The sequence below is a fragment of the Pinus tabuliformis genome, chromosome 7 (assembly GCF_031772625.1).
Source record: "Pinus tabuliformis cultivar Carrire ecotype Pingquan chromosome 7, CPIR1, whole genome shotgun sequence".
Lineage (NCBI taxonomy): Eukaryota > Viridiplantae > Streptophyta > Pinopsida > Pinales > Pinaceae > Pinus > Pinus tabuliformis.
Genome location: NC_142293.1, coordinates 935,907,954 through 935,927,641, shown reverse-complemented (window position 1 = coordinate 935,927,641; position 19,688 = coordinate 935,907,954).

Genomic DNA, 19,688 nt, shown 5'->3' with positions numbered 1-19,688 from the left:
GTTAGTCCTCCTGGCTGCAATCTTACCTCACTAAGCTCTCCTCGCTTAGTCTTTTGGTAAGCACGGTTCCTCTGTCTGGAACTTCCTCCTGAGCAACACCTTTGCTCCTTCTAGGCTTCTGCAATCCTCCCACTCTCTCCTGAGAACACTTTAGTTGTCCTTTCTATCCAGTTTCTTATTGGATTCTTCAGGTTCACTACCACTTCTCTATAAGACTATTCTCCTTACTCTGTCTTTAAGAACTCACTTGTTCTTCTCTCACAGCTTCTCTTGCTATCACCTGTGCATTAGCATAAAACATACTCTTAAGTTAAAATAGAGCATAACGTATTACCTCCCTTCTTCTGCACCTTGAATGGCTTGTTCGCTGCTTGAGAAACCAACCAGAGCTTACATTAAGCAATCTTTGCTTCCTCTTCCCTTTAAGGAATTCTCTATTCCTGATTGCTCCAGTCCTCTGTTGGACTGCTACATCTCCCACTGTAGTCTTCCACCATTCAGTTCATTGCCTTTTCCTATGTGCATGTTCCTCTTCACAGAAATCTTCCCTGCTTTATTTATGTTCTGACAGTAGTGCTGCTTTTACCTCAATCCTTCTCTGATATCAACTTTTCCTTTTTTCTGGAATTCTTTCCCCCGCAGGAAACTTTCCCGTTTGTTGTGGAGGTAAATCCTCTCTGCGGACAGAGACGATCCCTACTAGCCCAGACCGGGTCTAGCAACAATCAAACAATGCTATCACGCAAGTTCCTAATTGCAAATACAAAGTGGATGGTGAGAACCTACTTGGATTCCAACGCTAGTGTTCGTCGAAGAGATATCGCCCTCGTTCCTTTGCCTTGGCCGGTCACGATCCCCACGATCTCCGTGATTGGACACCTGCACATGCAAATAACAACACGAAAACAAGCATAAAATCTAGTAGATGCAATTATATATCAGTCAGAAAAGATATAACTCAACATCAAACATAAGACAATGAGAGTGGAACCATAATGATAGTCATCTATTATTAATAAATAACAAAGAAGAATACAACCATTGTTCTGACGTCAAATCCTCCTTTGGCTGGGTAGTCAGCTACACAAGTCTTGCAAAGCTTGTTGGGATGAGGAACAAGCCTCTCTCTCTTTGGGTGACAAGAATCTCCTTACTTAGATTTGGCCTTATGGGTGCAAAGAAGGCTCTTGCAGCTTCAAACTCTTGAACTCCTGGAACTACTGACTATTATGACTAGCTTGCTCAAGGCATAGAGGCAAGCTTTTATAGATAGAGAAGAAAGAGATAGGATCAACCACATTATTCATGGGATTGGCTTTATCACTTGGAAACTTCCATGAAAGGTGGCAAACCACTTTCCCTTCTACGGAGATTCGAAGCCAAACCATCCTAGCTCAACATAGATTCAATTGGTGAATAGGTTGAAGAGAACCTTCGGGAGCTTGTTGGTTGAAAACTTTACTCAATTCGGTTGGCACGAGTGCGACTCTAAGACAGAGCGCCAATAGCGCACCCTTTTTAGAGGATTTCCCTCATTGGCGCGGGCAGTGAACTGTAGACCCGCGCTAATGCAAAAAGAGCTGTTTTCATGGGTATTTTGCAGGAGATGTCTTCAGGGCATATGAAGCTCATACTTAGAGGACTATGATGCAAGTGGTTTCAGGTCATGTCACTTCTCACAGGTCCCGGAATGAGTCCTCCAGTGTGCGGGAGAGGGGTAACAGGGACGGTGACAAATGGTGACAAATTGTTGTGTAACAGATGCCCCCTAAAGCATGAGGCCCGAGAGAGAGGGGTGAAATGCTTTACAAGAACATGCGTGACTGAAAACATGGCCGCCGGAGAACCTGTGTAAAGGAGCACAACTGATATCTCAAGTACATGATGTATGTGGTATGGGCACAGCCATCCATAACAGAGTACATAATAAACTAGATCCAAGGCATGGACGCAGCCATCCAGGGAGGATCGATAAATAGACTCAGGCATGGTCGCAACCATCCAGTGAATGAGTCATGTAATAATCATAATAAGCCACAAATCACAGCCTGGATTCCAATAGACAAAATCCAGGGTCTTGCGCTCCATCTCGACCCGAATAGAGTACAAGTTCAAGCATGCGAATGCATGAGTTGAAGTCGAACATGCATGAACATCGTTTGATTACCAGTCAATGATGAAAACTGTTAATAGACGTGAGAGGTGCCACCAATAATGACAATGGCCCTCAAGGTACTATAGGTACAATCTACGGCGTGTGAATCAATGAGCTGGCGTCAAACACCCGTAGAATCATTCGATCGGAGGCCAATCATGAAAACCTCTCGTCGAACACGAAGAACCTGCCATTGAGGCATGCAGGCTCCAAGGCACCGAAGGGAGTCTCTAGATCAGCTTCCTGGATAATGAGTTGAAGTCGACAGGAAGTGACCTTGATCAAAGGTGGGCCATAGTGTTTCCCACATCAGTGACACGAGACAGAGGAAGAATGTTGTGGTGAATCAAAATTATGTGAGGTATCAGAGGGAGGTTGTAAGTCTGCAGAGGTCAACTTCTCTTGAACATATCGGCGGCACAACAGTGGACTTGGCAGTATTTGACATCAAATGAGCAGAGGTCATGGTGACAAGGCAATGAGCAGATGAGAGGTCAAACAGGATAACCCAAACCCACGGAGGCAAGTGTAAAAACAAGATGAGATGTCCCCACCCAGACACGAATGTAGACAAGTGCCATGTTCAAGAGTGACATACTGCCGACACGACGCTAATTATGGTTCCATTTTCCCCACCATTTCTGGCGAGTACCCCAGTTATTTTTAACAAGCTTGACAGGGATAGCATATTCTTGTGAGGTGTCATTATGACAGAATCCGATGTCATTAAGTTTTAACGAGTCTGACAAAGGAAGAACTCGGCGTCTTTTCCTGTTTAGAGAGTCTGAAAAGACGGCAGAAAAGAAAACTCCAGGGGGGTCCTTTTTCGTAAAGTTGTGTCTCACGAGCTTGAAAAAGTATAAAACAATGCTCGAAAGAACCGCCTGATCATTATGATCGAGGAGTACTTTTCATATGTAGTGACATCGACGTGAAAAATTAAAAAAATGATCGGTATCACGTCGTTTCGTAACCATTAACGAGCCTGAAACGACAAAGACCTGACAATCTTTTGTTTTTTACATGGTCGGAAAAGAGTTTAAAGATGACCGCCTCTTATTTACATTAACGAGTCAAGAGGAAAAACTCGGCAATCTTTTCATCTTTAAATGGTCGGAAAAGAGTTGAAAGCAGACCTCCATTCTTATTTTATTTAATGAGTCAAAAAGGGAAAAATACTCGGCAATCTTTTCATCTTTTACGAGTCAGAAAAGAGCTTAAAGGAGACTCGTCCTAGAGGAACGAGTGGTATAAAGGGTAGCAACTGGTTCCGGTAATGATGGGACTGCTTAAAACATGTAATGGTCAAGAGGCTGGCTAATAAAACCACTCATCGGTGCGGTTCCTCAGGAAAGGAAAAACAACCAAGTGAAAGCATATGATCGGCCAAAGAGATGGCGGTGATGGAATGAAAACAACCAAGGCTCATCTAGCAGAATTTAGCAGATAAAAATGGCAATCACGAGATGTAAATCGGGTATGGGTTCATTTTTACACAAGCTTGGACCATGGAGAACTTTGCTTAAATTCGGTTTCATGTTTACACGAGCTTGAAACGAAAAACTATGCTTGTTATGAGTTCGCATGCCCCCAACATAATGACGCAAATCGAGGTACATGCCCCCCAAGCTTCATTGCATTCAACAAAGTGGATGGAATGAAGGTTCACTTTCGAGATCTTGGAAAGACTCGACTTGGATTTTACGAGATCTTAATCAAAGACTCGATTTGAAAAAGGAGGAGTTGCTTCATTTTTTAATGAGGTTGACACAGTAAAAGAACTATCCTCATAACCCTTGTTTCATTTTTTAACGAGGTCGATATAAGATCAAAACTATCCTTGTAACCCTTGTTTCATTTTTTAACGAGCTTGACACAAGATCAGGAACTATGCTGGAACACTTTGTTTCATTTTTTAACGAGGTCATCACAAGATCAAAACTATCCTCGGCCAGATCCAGTTTCATTTTTTAAGGAGCTTGACACAGGAAAGGAACTATGCTCCGAACAAGCCTAGTTTCATTTTTTAAGGAGCTTGACATAGGAAAGGAACTATGCTCCGCCAAACCTAGTTTCATTTTTTAAGGAGCTTGACACCGGAAAGGAACTATGCTCCACCCGAACTTCATCATAATGAATAGAAAGTCGGGGCTTCCAAGATTGCCACTCCCGGTGGAAGGGAAACATCTTGGAAGTCAGGGCCCAATGCCCCCAGGACACTATGCATGATGGCGACATCATTGGATCCAGGCATGGGATAGGTGGCCACGTAGTTGATTTGTGGTGGGGTAGATGCAACTGGTGGATGAAAACTAGGAGGGGACGACAACGGCGCAGGAGGCATCGGGGGACTAACGAATGACACTTGATCGATAGTCACAATTCTTCCATCGTGCGGAAAGCAAACCACACGAAAAAGTGAAGAAACAAGGGCCCCCATGGCGTAAACATAGTCGCGACCAAGGAGAAGACTAAAGTCTAAAACACCTTGGGTAACCAAGACGTCTATATAGACGGTCTTGCCTCCCAAAGTAATAGGGAACTTCGGGAGAACTCCTAGAGATGGACAGGCTCCTCCGTCGAAGGCCAATAGATTCTGAGTGACTGGCCCAAGCTTCGGGGAACCTAAAGCTTGCCAAGTAGTGTACGGCATAAGACTGACAGACGCCCCTTCATCCAAAACAATGCCAGGTACTACCTTAGCACAGGCATGTACTGTGATCTGGAAAGGCCTATGGGATGGAAGGCGACTGGCGATCAGGCGATTCCAATCAAAGGAAGCGACCAAACTACTTGGTGGGGGAATCTTATGATTTCCCCCATGTGCAAAAGGAACCGAAGGAGAACCTTCGGGAGCAGCTGGGTTAGGAGAGTCATTTCGGGACTCAGGAGAATCTGAAGAGACGAGAAGAACATGGGCGCGATTCTCTTCCGAAACAGAGTGAGCGAGCGGCGGACTCGAGTCGACACTCTTTCCGACCAATGGTTGGTCTGGAACAGGCTGGGGACAGCCGGGTTCGAGAAGAGGGGCCTGGACAAGAGAAGGATATGAATCAATCTCTTTGTCAGCAGGGGAACAATCTGCGGCTACAGAGAGACGTTGATAACCAACAGGAAGTTGGGGTGAAGGAGTTGTAAGACTTTCCAAGACAACGGAGACTATATCCATGAGTGGACAAAGGTGAAGGGGATGATTGCCTTCACAAAGTTTACAGGGGATTAGAATCTTCCCTTTTCCCTTACCATTCCCGACTGATAAGGTAGCATCATCGTGAGCTTCAGAGGACGATGAGGGGCGGGTCGGATCACGAGACCATATTTCTAAGACCCTGGGGATGCTAGGACAATCACGAAGAAGATGGTCCCCCTTGCATAATCTACAAGGAAATTTGACCTTCCGCGGAGGAGCAGAAGGTGGCCCGACTTCAGGTGTACTCAGAGTAAGAGTTGTACTTCTAGCCTCTCCCTTAGGAGCCTTCTTCTTCGTCATCTTCTTCTTCTTCTTCTTAGCCACCCGGTTACTTGAATCTAGACTTTCACCAGGTGAAGTAGAAGATGAGGACGTAGAAGTGGGCGTAGAAGGGGAGAGATCCGCCTTAGAATCAAAATGATGTTGTTCAGGTGGAGGGACGGATTGACTAGACGGTGAGACGACAGGGACCAAAGAGGTTGAGAACAACCAAACCGGCAACCCAACAGTTAACCCTGGGAGGGACAACGTCACCATATAAGGAGCACCAACATTTCCAAAAGGAGCGAAATGACCAGGGTTCCCGTCAGAGGGGATCCCTGGGTTGGTGAACCCCGGAAAAGTTGCCATCGAGAACGAAGAGAAGCCTACTCAAGCTAACACACACAAGATCTAACTAGGTAATGTTAATCGCGGCCAAATAAATTTTAAGACGCAAGGACACAACTTGACCTTTTCATGTTTTAAGAGTCGAGAAAAGGACAAAAAGATGACTCTAGTCTCCTTCGAATGTTTAGTGAGCCCGAAGTGACAAACGCTCAGATGAGCCTTTTTGTTTAAGGAGTCTGAAAAGGATCAAAAGTGACTACTATGGAGAGCTAGGCAAAAAGGTTTACCAAAAAAATCCGTAAAACTGCATATACACCTTGGCAGTCATATGAAAACCAAGGACTTCCCGTACGACAGTCAATCTTCCCGAATGTTGTGTTCGGTGCATTACGGCTTGTAAGGCGGCAGACACGACGTCCTGTGGATAAAGGATGATAACCTAGTGGGGTCTCCCCTATATACGCGACGGTACGTGGGAGCTCAAGTCCGTGTTAGACCACTGTCGAGTCACAAAAGGAGGAATCACCCAACCGTAGTGTGAAACAACAGTGACTAGGTTTAACGACGCCGGAACACGTCTCTAGCCTAGACCTCTAATTAGTGAGCGTAATGTTCCATTGCGTTTTTAAGTTCATTCAGTTCATTTTATGGTTGATCTTTGATTAAGTTTCAATTTCCAGGTCCTACTGTATGTAATCTCTCACAATTCCCTAAATGCAAACTATATGCCAAAGAATATCATTTCGTTCGATGAATACTAACTACGAGAGAGTTAAGAATTTTTCAATCAAACAAAATGACCATAAACAATCAAGAACCACTCTAATGCGGCTAATGGCAATAAACAAAAATTTTCTTTAAAGTCACTGATCAATGAAAAGCTCTAATTTCCATTAACTAATTCAACAAAAGAGACTGTTCGTTTTCTTTTCAATGGCAAAGTGCACTAAACAAATTTTGAGAGATAATAACACCGAGTAAAAGAGACAAATTTCACTCAATGAAAATACAATCAAGTCCGTAAATACCAAGGCAGTCCTTCAGGACCAAGAGAAGATCTCAAAGACCTCAATGGGACATGTAATCTAAACCCAAAACGAAGCCAAGCGAAAAGAAGAGAATCGCTCGAATAATGCAATAAAAAGTTTAACAATCACTGAACAAGTGCAAGAGAGTAACCAAAAAGTTGACTGGACCAACAAAAGACCAAAACTCCTAAGGAAGGCTCGATGCACAAAGCCACTAGATGCCCTAGGGCTAAAATGTGAAATCGGTGGAAAATGGCAAACACCCAAAGTATGCAAATGTAATCTATGCACACTTTTCATTCATATCCTGAAAATGAGAATTCTAATTATGCAAGTGTGATCTATGCAAGAGAATTCTCAAACACACGATGATTCTAATGTAATCTAAGAACCAATCAAGTGCAAATCAAGAAAAACGGGTGTGAGTTCCAAAGATCATAAACTAAAAACACTCAAAGGCAATTAACACTCATACACAATTTAGCCCCCCCGGCGAATGAGGGGGAAATTTTTTTGCAAAAACAAAAGCAAAAAGATGCAAAATTGTGAAAAGACTGAGACAAACCTCCAAGTAATGATCAAAGGAAATCAAATTAAGAATTTCTCAAAAAAGAGACTCAAAACCAGTCAAGCAAGACTCTGACACACTCCAGTAATTGAAAAAGATGTGACAAGATACAAATCCAAGCTCAGAAGGCTTGCAAACAAGCAAACTGGAAAAGTTCACAGGCCTGGCGCGACTGTCAAGCTGTAACTAGCGCCAATTGAGGATTGGCGCGGGCTGTACACTGGCAAGTGGCGCCAATTGGCGTGACTGTCATGCAAAAAAGAGCGCCAATCAAGTTTGCTAGCTTAAAAATAAAAACAAGCAGTCCAAGGCTTGGTCGACAGTATCCAGACAGACCAGGCAGCAAGAGACAACAAGAAATCCAACCCAGAAAGCTATCTAAGCAATCAAACGAGAGAACCAAAGAGACAAGACTCCCCAGTGGAGTCGCCAAATTGTTGTGGAGGTAAATCCTCTCTGCGGACAGAGACGATCCCTACTAGCCCAGACCGGGTCTAGCAACAATCAAACAATGCTATCACGCAAGTTCCTAATTGCAAATACAAAGTGGATGGTGAGAACCTACTTGGATTCCAACGCTAGTGTTCGTCGAAGAGATATCGCCCTCGTTCCTTTGCCTTGGCCGGTCACGATCCCCACGATCTTCGTGATTGGACACCTGCACATGCAAAGAACAACACGAAAACAAGCATAAAATCTAGTAGATGCAATTATATATCAGTCAGAAAAGATATAACTCAACATCAAACATAAGACAATGAGAGTGGAACCATAATGATAGTCATCTATTATTAATAAATAACAAAGAAGAATACAACCATTGTTCTGACGTCAAATCCTCCTTTGGCTGGGTAGTCAGCTACACAAGTCTTGCAAAGCTTGTTGGGATGAGGAACAAGCCTCTCTCTCTTTGGGTGACAAGAATCTCCTTACTTAGATTTGGCCTTATGGGTGCAAAGAAGGCTCTTGCAGCTTCAAACTCTTGAACTCCTGGAACTACTGACTATTATGACTAGCTTGCTCAAGGCATAGAGGCAAGCTTTTATAGATAGAGAAGAAAGAGATAGGATCAACCACGTTATTCATGGGATTGGCTTTATCACTTGGAAACTTCATGAAAGGTGGCAAACCACTTTCCCTTCTATGGAGATTCGAAGCCAAACCATCCTAGCTCAACATAGATTCAATTAGTGAATGGGTTGAAGAGAACCTTCGGGAGCTTGTTGGTTGAAAACTTTACTCAATTCGGTTGGCGCGAGTGCGACTCTAAGACAGAGCGCCAATAGCGCGCCCTTTTTAGAGGATTTCCCTCATTGGCGCAGGCAGTGAACTGTGGACCCGCGCTAATGTAAAAAGAGCTGTTTTCATGGGTATTTTGCAGGAGATGTCTTCAGGGCATATGAAGCTCATACTTAGAGGAATATGATGCAAGTGGTTTTAGGTCATGTCACTTCTCTCAGGTCCCGGAATGAGTCCTCCAGTGTGCGGGAGAGGGGTAACAGGGACGGTGACAAACGGTGACAAATTGCTGTGTAACACCGCTCTGATACCACCTGATGAAAAGCGATCTTGGTACAAGCCCAAAATCCCCTTTCTTAAATAAAACCCAAACCTTGGACCTGTGGATATGGCCACAAAGTCCTATCGGAAGCTATCTTTAGGCTTTCAGCCTTATATAACCATGGACTTACTTAGAATCAGAAGCCACCTTTTGATCGGCGCTCAAATCAACCATCGGAAGCCACCAACCGAGCCTTTAATCAACCATCACTGAGCGCTTTAATCAACCCGCCACACATATAAAACTCTGTATCGGTGATGCCGACTCTATCAACGCATGCATTTTCAAACACGAATCCTAAACAGGATGTCAACCATTGCCATCGAATGAACATGTGCCTTTGTCGTACAGTAAAGCATTTGAATGGAAGTTCGATTAAGCGATATCGATTCTGCACTTCTCTCTATGGAATTCCGATTGCAATCCAATCGGAATCGCTGTGGTTCAACTGGAAATTACATCGCAATTAAAAAGCGCTTCTACTTTAAAATAGATCACGTGGCCTTGTAATTTGGACTACTCACGGTCTTCATTTGGAGTTCAGTCCTGGCTGTCTCCTCAACACACGATTGTCAAACAAGAACGTTGCCACAATAAATAATTAAACACGTGCCAGGCAAAACATATGCTCCCACCCTCAACGATTTTCCAGTGAATCGGCCAAATTTCAATTACAATTTCGGCCCTAGGTGTTGACTGTAAAATAAACCCATTAAATTGCTTGCTTCCAAATATGGAGTCGGCTTTCCAATAGGAACTCCGTCTTGCAGCTCGTCACTTCTATGATATTCAGGCTTTAAACTACAGTACCGCCAGAACGGCATTGGACATAGAATATTCACGATTTTCATTAAAACAGAGATTAAAAACTACATCAAGCAATCGCCAACACGCCGATCCTCCCTTGCTCTTCATACATAGCATGTTGCGGACCCGATATGCTTTCGGATTCTGCTTAATATTATTTCGGCTCCGGTAATTCGGAGCTTTCGCAAGACAGTTCCAAAGCCACTTTTCCAATGCGATGCTGGAGTTCTGGACCCGATATGGGTCTGGACCAATTTTAATATCACTTCACGTCCGCCACTCTGTCCCGCTTAAGGGAATATCATTAATCCTCTGTGTAAATAGAGATATACACAGAACTTCATCCACGGAAGCAACAGTTAATGGAAATGCCATGAAGGCTCCAACCCAACATTATGCAGGGAAATAAATCACTTCCAATACTTTCAATATACAGTAATTAAGATGTTCGATACATGCACATTAACAGAACCATTAATTCTTATCCATACCATAAATAATCACAGGCAGACACTTCATATGTGCACCTCCATTAGAAACTATGCATATATTAATCTGAAAGCAATAAATCTATATTGAGACTTCGGTCTCATACATACACACACATATACAAGCACGCAGGCCTAACAGTCAATGTTGCACTCTCTCACAGGCCCGATTATCAATTCTGGTGCCTCTCCTCTCACAAGCCAAATTCTCCACTCTAGTGGCTCTCTTCTCACAAGCCAAATTCTCTCCTCTGGTGGCTTTCTTTCCCCCTTGCCCGTAGGCTTACATTCATATATATAATAAACATTGGTATCAAAAGGCTAAAGCTTTTACATGCGTGCATATATGGTAAAAAGCCTCTTGAGGCCTTATTCTATCTTTTCTCTGTTTTAAAACAGAAAAGCCTCCTTATCCACATCTATTTCTTTTATGCCTAAAAGCTCTCCCTTACTTCTAGAATCATGGAATACTCATGCTCTTATTTATTTATTTGAGAGCATCTAATTTAAATCACACTTAAAATACTACTTAGGAAATTAATTCCTGAAATGCATGACCCCCCTATGTCTATTATTTACAATAATTTCCCTTGGCTGAATGCTCCCGCATCAGATGTACTAGACCTTGGGACTAATGCCCATCTAGTCCCGTGCAGCTATTCCATTAGAAGACCCCAACTCAGACTTTTGTTGAGTTTTGGGTTGAGATGGGATCCGACCCCAAACACCAAAACTCCCTAACCCTGAAGGGCCCCACACCGAATATTCCTTTTGTGGTCCATTTAACTGCCACATCCAACTATACCCAACCCATCCAAAATCCAGACCCACAATAATGTAACACTTTCTATTACTCCCAAATGCCCGATTTTTCGGACCTGTCTAGACTAGCCCAAGTTCGAACTCCAAATACAAGTGTTTTCTACCTTAGCGAACCAGAATGACTTTCTGGGTTTCTTTAAGTATTTCAAGGATTTGACCAAGGTTCTCCAGGGAACATGGTTTTGCCTGAAACATACAAAGTAACAAAAATTATATCCTCAAGCCGAGCACAACAAACTCAAGTGTTGACCGTTAATAAAATGCACTCATAGAGGTGCAAGTCCAACTATGATCAGACCTGATGCCCAACCAATCCATGGCCATAACTCTTTGTGAGGTTAAACCACAATAATACCAAATGTTATATATATATATATATATATATAATCACTCCATGAGTAAGGACATTACCATCAATCAAACATGATGGAGATCCATGCTGATTCATAACAAGCCTCATACAGCTCATCCAACAATGAAACCTTTTACTTTTGTAACACAGAGACTTAGTGAGTAAAATACTCAACCATGAAATTTGACACACACCATGGTAATTGGCTGGGTATTATTAAACAAATTATACACAATATTGTCCACATACCTTAACAACCTTTACACAACATCTATTTAAGATATTCACACATAACATATGATGGAAATCATACAACTATAGTTAGCTAATCATGTCAACAACCAAACATAAGCATATAAGTAACTTGCCATTTAAGAGCATATCAACGTTACAGGGATCCACAAGTCTCTTTCAACCATGAGAATCAATCACAATTAACACTGGAATATACAAGAATACATATCCTCATTAATAGTGTTGATAAACCCATTATCATCATCATTCGTATTGCATTAACATGCAAAAGATACAAGTAAACAACTTATCTTATTAGTTAAACAACTGGCAAATGAGGGAGGGACTTCAACTCTCCACCCAATCCACACTGCAATCTTTCTTGCAATTGACCACCCCCAAGTTGGATTAAGGGTCTGAGGAGGTAATTGCTCAGGAATGTTCTCACCATCAACTAGTCAATAGATGGTAAATGTAGAGTCCATTTCTCAGGTGATTTCCCAACAACCCCCGATTGTAACACCACATTTACTCTCTATTTAGTAGAGCATCAAACACAAGGGTTCATCCAAGGCTTAGTGAATTTCATCTCAGTTCTAGGAGAAGGAATATATATGTATAAAGGGAGGTTTATTAGCTAGATTAGTACTGCAAGAGTAAAGAGTCCACTTCTAGGAGATTTATCATCTTACTGAGCAAGTACCTAAGTGGTTTATCAATTCCAAGGAAAGTCACTTAGGTGTTTATGTGACCTTTCAACTAATTCTTGTGTATATCCTTGTGGTTTATCAATTCCAAGGTTAGCCACTACCCAAGTATTTAGCAACTCTCTCTGTAAGCACTAGATTGGTTTATCAACCTTGGCTAGCACATGAGTGTCACAACTCCATTGAACTCTCTTTGTCCAATCAATTCATGTGCTTCAGTAAACATAGGGAATACCATCCCAAAGCATAACACATGCTGTAATAGGTTATATCTTCATAGTGGATTCATATGAATTTCCAATTCCTACTTTGTATTGTCCTTTCTAGCGAGCTCTCTCTCTTTCTCGACTACTGCATTGTTTGTTCACTTGTCTGAATGAATCCTAATGCTTGAATATCTATGTCTTTTCCCTTTTCTCCTCATTGGGATTCTCCTCTCGTACATTTCCAAGTGTTGACCACGCCCACATCTCTACAAGAACCAAGATTACATGTCTGTCTTTTACTTAGGGAGCCCATTCCCTCAAGTCAATGTTACACTAGTAGTGCCATAAATCTATCAGGGATAAAGGTGGTGAAATAAATACAGTGGTTTGAGTTTATAAACAACTCCTCCTCCTTATTCCATTGAATCCATTTCCACTTCCTTCAGCTAGTCAATGTGTTACATTTCCACATTATTTACATGAATTATAATTCATAGCAATATTTACTAGAGGGATTAGCAAAAATGGTTATCACAAAAGACATCAAATTGGTATATGAAACCTTGTATGTGACACTCTTTGATATATGAGACCCTCTATTCCATGGGACAAGGGAGGCATCAAATTGGTGTATGAGACCCTCTTGTTCATGGGAGAAGGGAATTGCCTTCTACATAGTGATTTCATTGCTAAAGCCTATGGAGGTGTACATGGTATATGAAACCCTATGTATGAGACCCTCTCTTGTTTGTGGGACAAGGGAGCCACCAAATTGGTTTATGAGACCCTCTTGTTTGTGGAACAACGGAATGGTCTTCCACACAGTGATTTCACTGCTAAAATTTATGGAGGTGGACATAGTTGGTATATGAAACCCTGTGTATGAGATCCTCTTGTCTATGGAACAATGGAATGGCCTTCCACAGTGATTTCAGTGCTAAAGTTTATGGAGGTGGACATAGTTGGTATGAAACCCTGTGTATGAGGCCCTCTTATTTGTGAGACAAAGGAGCCACCTTCCACACAATGGTTTGACTACTAATGTATATGGAGGTGTACATAATCTACCCACCTCTAAATTTGAATTATGACCTTTTATGTGGAAACACATATTTTTAATCATTTAACCCACTCAATAATATATTGTAAATATTGATTATCTTATTAAACTCTTTAACATTTTTTTTATATTTTCTATCCAACATTACACTAACTAAATCATTTAATCTTTTTGAAATATCTTTTCCTAATCTTCTTAAATGCCACTTTTAATATTTTTTAATATATATAATACTACACCAACGACAAAAAATAATAATATATATATATATATATATATATATATAGATAATGTATGAGTAAATGGTGCAACCCGAAAAAAGCAATAGTTTTAATTCCAACTTCAACATTTTTCAGATATTATATAAGGCCTTTCTTTATATATCTTTCTGGATTGGTCTCATTGTAAATTATGAGTAATGATTAATTGTTTAGCCATTGCATATTTATTATGCCAGGATGTATTTAATTTCAGATAATCTTGAAATTTGATTCCCTTTATTTACTATAATTTATTGGATATCATTATTTTTTGTTAATGTGTTTTAATTATTTTTTATTTTTTATTAATCTGTTTTTTAATTGAAATATAATTATTTTTTATTAATATATATTTTTAATTTTCTCTTAGTGCCATTTCTAAATATAGCTTTTGAATTTTTTTCATGAGAACATTATTGTTTACCCTCATTCAATTAAAATTAAAATTCTTTAAACTTATCATAGTTCATTAAAATCATTTTCTATATAAAAAGCTCAACTTTATTTTAGTAAACTCTCTATTTTAATTCTAATTCTCATTAACTACTTTCTGCCACTTTCTTTTGAGCTTTGTAATATGAGAATGTCAAATTTAAGGGGTTGTCCTATTTATTTTTATTTTTATTTTTATTTTTTATTTTTATTTATTTTTTTTCTTTATTTTAGCTTAATTAATAAAAGCTTAATTAATAAATTGTTGTTTTTATTAATACTGTTTACATTGCTTTTTTTAATTTGGTTTAAGAATTTATTTTTTTTGAATTGGAATTATATGGTAATAATATTTTGTATTTAGTTTTTTAGGAAATAGTTAAGGAAATATAATATTTTAATCTAGATTTTTTAAAATATTTTTAATTTAATTATGAGAATCAATTTATATGAGTAACATATATTGGATGTAAATGATGTTATTATATCAGTATAATTTTTGTGTGTAAAAGATGTTTAATTAATGAATATTTAGGTAAGAAGAATATTATTTAAAAAATTAAATTCTAGTATTAATATTGATCAAACTAGGGGTTGTTGATTCATCCCATGCATAAGCCTCTAGATAGTTTCATGCCACACTCAAATAACCATCAATAACATCTTGTCATAAGGTTAATCATTAACATATTTACACATGCTAGAAGATCAGAATTAAAATCATCATGATTGTGCATAACATAATCTTCAAAATAATGCTAACTGGAACCACGCAGATAGTCATCATCATGATTACATGTAATCATCAAATAGGTGCATCACCAACATCATCACAACCAATAATAACATCAATTTGATCCATCACAATCATCATCGCATCCTTAATAATAATAGTAAAAATAACAGGATCCTCGACTTGAGGTCTTTAAAGAATAATTTGTGACAACCCCAATTAGTTACATTTATGTATACAATGTAAACAATTTGATAAAAAGAGAAATGGGTTGTGGTGATTACTTGTTGTGAATAATATTAATGTACAAAAAACTTAAAATGAAGAAGGGTAGGCTCCCAGCTGGCAAGAAATGTTGACCACTCATTATAGTAAATAAAAATTGCATTTAAACAATCTTGGGAATAGCTAGACAAGTGGAAAATATTGCATTGGCTGACAAGATCTTGCTGGAAGGAGTTATTAAATAATGAATCCATACATGTAAGGATAGTTTTTTAGATAGAGGAGGAATGGCCTGTTATAGAGTTTTGTGAACCCAACGTTTCGGACTACCAAGTGAGTCCATCATTAGGGGATGTGTCAATAGATATTCTCCAGATCTTAATGATGTATCCATGAGCTATATTTAGGTTATATATATAGGTTATTAAAGAAAAGATATAAGAAAATAGGTCGGCCATTAGTTTTTCATTTAATTAACTAATTTTAATTACTTAATTAATTTTTTTTAATAATTAATTAGCTAATTAATATGTGTAATGGATAAATTAATTAATTAATTTATTAATAAGTTAAAGGGATAACTTATTAATAGCCGCCGATGTGAAAAGTGCCTACTCCCTCCACTAAGCATTTCTGCCTGAAGCAATAGGTTTTGGATAAGTAAGTTGGGTAAGGTCTCTAGGTTGGTAAAGAAGGTGGTGGATCGGTGGTAACAGTTTAAAGGCAAGTAGGCTGAGAAAGGGAATACAAGAGGTCGAAGTGCCCACCCCCATAAGATCTCTCTCTTAAGTTCAGGCTTTAGTTCCTCAATCCAAGAAGGTAGTTTCGACGATCCAACCTGTCCAACCAACATTCATTCCTAAAGTAGGCTTGCTTCTAAAGGTAATAAAAATGAATGGTCTAAGCTAAGTGTCGTATCAAGTAAGAATATATCAGCAAGTTGAACGCCCGTGGAAAGCTCTAAGTTGAGGTAGCCGGTCTATAAAGGGTTGTTGACGCATAGAGATGATGCACATAAGTTCAGGCGAGTAGGCAGAGTGAAATCAATAGTCAAGGTTCTAAGTGCCAACAACCAAGCCAACCAAGCCACCAGTAAGATCTCAAAGTTAAAGTAAGTAAGCCAGTCTATCAAGGTTTGTACAGATACCAGGTTGTGAGTTGGTTGCTTCGAACAGAAGAAAGTCTGGGTGTAGGCGGCAGGGCAGGTAAATACCAAAGGATCAAGTGCCCACCCCACCCATAAGATATCTCTCTTAAGTTCAGGCTTAAGTTCTTCAATCAAAGAAAAGAAGGCAGTTCCAACGATGAAATGATCCAAGACTGTTGTTAGTAGCTGCCCAGTAGTCCTTCCGGCATCTCAAGTTCATAGTCCTGGTCTGCTGACCCCAATCTCATATCATAAGTTCTGGCAGTAATGAATGAATCCTCCATAGGGCAGTTCCGATCCGACGATCCAAGAACTGAGCTGTGAAACTGAAAGTCTTTCCTTTCATTAGGCATCTAAAGTTAATAGCAAAGCAGTAAGTGCCCATCCCATGCACCCAAGCGCTCCAGATCTCTGAAGTCTGGCTGTTGTAGTTTTGAAATCATCCAAGCGGTTCCAAGGATCCAAGACTGTTGGTTGCTGTTGCACATAAAGGTAATGGCAGTAGGCTTCAAAAGGTAAATACGGATGTTATAAATGCTAAATATGAAACCTATCCCCCTCCCTCCAACCAAATAAGGAAGGAAGGTAGGCTGCTTAATGAAATTAGATGAGATGGAGGATACCGATGCCTATGAATACCCCAACGTGTGGCTAAAGTGGCGATAAAACGCACGCAAATGCCAATTCAGCGGGTTATCACTCACCCGTGAAACCCCAACCATAGAGCATGAGGAAGGATTTTAGGTCCTCTCTAGGTCTTCCCAGCCCTGAAATCCCCATTTCACTAACTAACTTCCTTACAAACTTCCCTCAATAATTTTATTATTTAGAGAATTACTTATTATGTTTATTAATTTTATTTTTATATAAAATTAATTATTTTAAATAATTGGTTTAATTGATTGGTTAATTATTTAAATAATTAATTAATTTGTTTGATTAATAAATTAAAAGAATTGATTAATTAATTAATTTTATTATTTATTCTTTATTAATTTGATTAATTAATTAATTAATTAATAAGATAAAGGGATAAATTAATTAATTAATTTTATTGTTTGTTGTCCTAGTTAGCCGTTGGAAGCTCTACTCTAAGTTGGAAGCTCTACTCTAAGTATTTAACTGGCAAAGATAGATCTGATTTTTCAACTTGTCCTGACAATGAACCACACTAGTTGGTTCGAAACGCACAATGATTTTCTGAATGTGATTTACGTCGAAATTTCTTCTTATAATTGTTATGGATCACAGAAGCCTCAATTCAACGATTTAATTATTATGTTTATTTCTTTTATGTAAAATTAATTATTTAATAATTTGATTAATTAATTCATTAATATTTTTAACTAATTATCTAATTTGTTTGATTAAATAATTAAAAGAATAGATTAATCTATTAATTTTATTATTTATTATTTGTTAATTTGTTTGTTAATTTAATTTTATGTATTTATTTCTTGTTTAATTATTTATTTATTTTTGTTTGATTAATTTGTTTTATTTGATTAATTTATTTAATTTAATTAATTAATTAATTAATCCTTATAGATTTGGTGAGTTATTGCTATAATATTATCTATCATTCCTAGAGTTAATTTTTAATTGTTTAGATTTTTTATTAGTTATATTTAAATGTTATCAAATGATTATGTGTGAAGTAATCAATTACTAATTTATGTTTATGATTGTTAATTGTTTTATTGTTTAAGGAGGATGTTATATAATAGATGTTTTTGTTAATTATTATATTGATTTTTTAAGGGAGGAGGGAATAGGTTATGTTAAGAGATAAGAGTTAATTATTGATTTTTAAGATTTCAAGTAAAGGTTTCCAAGTGTTGCTTAGTTTTAATCCATCGTCCCGGTTCAAGTTGTTCTTCCTTTTTTCTATTTCAATGGCTTCTTTGATTTTCCTTTTAAGATAGTGGTCTTCTTTTCTAACTAGTTTGACTTCTTCCATGCAGATGTAATGGGAGGAAGAGTTATTGTCAGCACGAGGCAAGAGAAAGAGCAAAATCAAATTGATGGAAATAAGGTAGCTCAACAAGGAATTTGAACAGTCAAGGAACAACATAGCAGGGAAGAGGAACTTGAATTACTGGAGGAATTGGACAAGAAAGAGGAAGAGAGTTGGAAAAGAGGAGAGTGCATGCAACAACAAGACAAAGAGTTAGAAAAAAAGGGAAGAGTGCAGGCAACTATGGAAGAGAGAGAAAATCAAATGCCAATAAAAGATTAAACAACAAAGGGAATGATGTTTTTGATTTGGAAAGGGAGTAAAGAAATAACCAAGTGAGGAATTAATTTCCTCTCGAGTTCCCATTGGCCAAGAGGGTGGAGATGGCATTTCTAAAAAAATCCCTGAGGGCTAGGGTGGAGGAATTAATCTTGGAAAATTCCTATAAGATTATGTTTCCTTGCAATATCTTGATTTTATAGGGAGTTCTAGAATCCCTAAAATTGAGTGGAACTGCAGTGTTGAGTTTTGAAAAGTGGAGACAACTAGTCTCTACAATCCTTGTGCATTTTGTTGATTTCCATTCGATTGGTGGGTGGAGTTGGATGAATCTCTAGAGTCCCTGGTTCAATTGATGGATTTGTTTAATCCCTAAAGCAAAAGATACCTTGGCCTCTGGAATCAGGTTCGGGGGTGACATCTGCAAGTGAGACTTGGTTGCAGTTATCTATGGTTGGGTGGAGAGTCATAGTGCCAGACCTAGTTTCCCATTAGTTTTGAGATAATTATCTCCTATGTTCTCAAGAGACAACATATACATATACATATATATATATATATATATATATATATATATATATATATATATATATATATATATATATATATATATATATATAGTTGGTTTGAAGATGTTATTGATGGCATGGTTTATGATTTCATTATTTATATGATTGAACAATGCGTTGTTGTTACTATTTTAAATGTACTGGAACAACATGTGGCAATATTGATCATGTACTTGTAGTAACCAACATGGAAATATTTCCCATTGCAGTGATATGATTCTTGTCTAATTACAAGATTGTATATGTTTATGTTGTAGCGACTACAACCACCCTCCTAATCTAGGTGGCTCCAGACACAT